Below are 2,232 nucleotides of genomic sequence, written 5' to 3'. Positions count from 1 at the left end.
GGTGATAGAGGGAGACTCTGTCTCAAAAAAAAAAAAAAAAAAAAATTGGTGGACAAATATCTTCTAACTACTAGATCTGCTTCTGTTTTTTTGTGTAGTTATATATGTGTTGCATGTGATGTCTAAAAGGAGCTCTAATTAATTGGCTTAAAAAAATAAGTGCTTAGATCAATTTTTTTTTTTTAAGAAAAAGTAAAAGCTATAATGCTTTTTGGTTTACATAACTTTAATCTTTGAAAAATAAAAACAATCTTAAGGATTATTGGTAAAATACAAATGTGTTCAAAATGTAAATACATGGTCTAAATTATGCAGGTCAGATACTAGGTTCAGATTTTATCTGTGCCTAGTACATCATTAAAACAACTTACCAGGTTTTACATTAAAATTTTAACTTACTAAGTGTTACCATTATAACATGTAATTGAGACTACTGAAAATAGATTTACATGCAATGTGTGTAAAAATAGTAAAATGTGCTTTTAGTAAAAAAATTATAGGAAGGCATGGAAATATATTTTTGCCTAGGGTTAAGGGATGGTTTTGAATCAGATAAGATAAAACTGAAGGTTTAAACAAGTTGTGGAGACACTGTACAAATTACTGTTGTAAAAGAAATCCTGTGTGGACACTGGCTAAAGTTAAAGGGAATTATTAATTTTTTCTTAATATTAAGCATGGAAATAAATTTTAAGATAAGTAAATTAAGCACGGAAATAAAAGCCCAATAAGGTTTTCTTTTCTTTCTTTCCTTTTTTTTTTTTTTTGGCACAAAGTTTTGCTCTTGTTGCCCAGGCTGGAGGGCAATGGCACCATCCTGGCTCACTACAACCTCTGCCTCCTGGGTTGAAGCAATTCTTCTGCCTCAGACTCCCAAGTAGCTGGGATTACAGGTATGGGCCACCATGCCCTGCTAATTTTGTATTTTTGGCATAGAGACAGGGTTTCTCCATATTGGTCAGGCTGGCCTTAACTCCCGACCTCAGGTGATCCTCCCACCTCAGCCTACCAAAGTGCTGGGATTATAGGCATGAGCCGCTGTGCCTGGCACATACAAGGTTTTCTTAAGAAGCTGATCTGGCTGGGCGCGGTGGCTCACGCCTGTAATCCCAGCACTTTGGGAGGCTGAGGCGGGTGGATCACAAGGTCAAGAGATCGAGACCATCCTGGTCAACATGGTGAAACCCCGTCTCTACTAAAAATACAAAAAATTAGCTGGGCATGGTGGCGCGTGCCTGTAATCCCAGCTACTCAGGAGGCTGAGGCAGGAGAATTGCCTGAACCCAGGAGGCGGAGGTTGCTGTGAGCCGAGATCGCGCCATTGCACTCCAGCCTGGGTAACAAGAGCGAAACTCCGTCTCAAAAAAAAAAAAAAAAAAAAGAAGTTAATCTGCACTTTAGCAAAATTTGTAAAGAGTTATAAAAGGTTTATAAGAGTCTTACATCATGGTCAAGTTGGTTAAGATTAGATGAAATTGTAAGTTTTCATCTAAAAAATGGAGTTAACATTAATTTTTTGTTTTTTTTTTTGAGACAGAGTCTTGCTTTCTCACTCAGGCTGGAGTACAATGGTACAATCTCGGCTCACTGGAACCTCTGCCTCCTGGGTTTAAGCGATTCTTCTGCCTCAGTATCCTGAGTAGCTGGGACTACATGTGCGCACCACTGCACCTAGCTAATTTTTGTATTTTTAGTAGAGATGAGGGTTTTACCATGTTGGCCAGGATGGCATCGATCCCCTGACCTCATGATCCACCTGCTTTGGCCTTCCGAAGTGCTAGGATTACAGGCATGAGCCACTGTGCCTGGCCAGGGTTTAACATTAATAAACTAATGCAAAGGTGAAATTTGGCTTTGAACAGGATTTTCATGTAATAGTAAAAACTAATGAAATATTTTTGCCTTTTAAAATTTTTGAGTCATTATTTTGGCAAAATAAATAACTTAGGGTAATCAGGAATTCTATTTCATAACATCAAATATTTTAAACCTCTAACGTATTTAAGAGGCTTCCTAAAATCAGTTTTGGGAATTTTGACAATTTTGAATTTCAGTTTCAAATTTGTCTTTCTTGACCCCTAGCTTTTGGATGCTACATAGGGCCCTTGAAGCAACCAGAAGAGAGGTAAACAGGATTATTTAACATGTTTAGGTACATGGGATTGCCAAAAGGATGTTTAATCTTCAGGTTATATTTTAGGGAATAATATTAAAATACATTTGAAAATTGTA

Source organism: Cebus imitator, unplaced genomic scaffold (assembly GCF_001604975.1).
Source record: "Cebus imitator isolate Cc_AM_T3 unplaced genomic scaffold, Cebus_imitator-1.0 Scaffold110, whole genome shotgun sequence".
In the NCBI taxonomy this organism is placed as follows: domain Eukaryota; kingdom Metazoa; phylum Chordata; class Mammalia; order Primates; family Cebidae; genus Cebus; species Cebus imitator.
Note: the sequence above shows the minus strand (reverse complement) of the source record.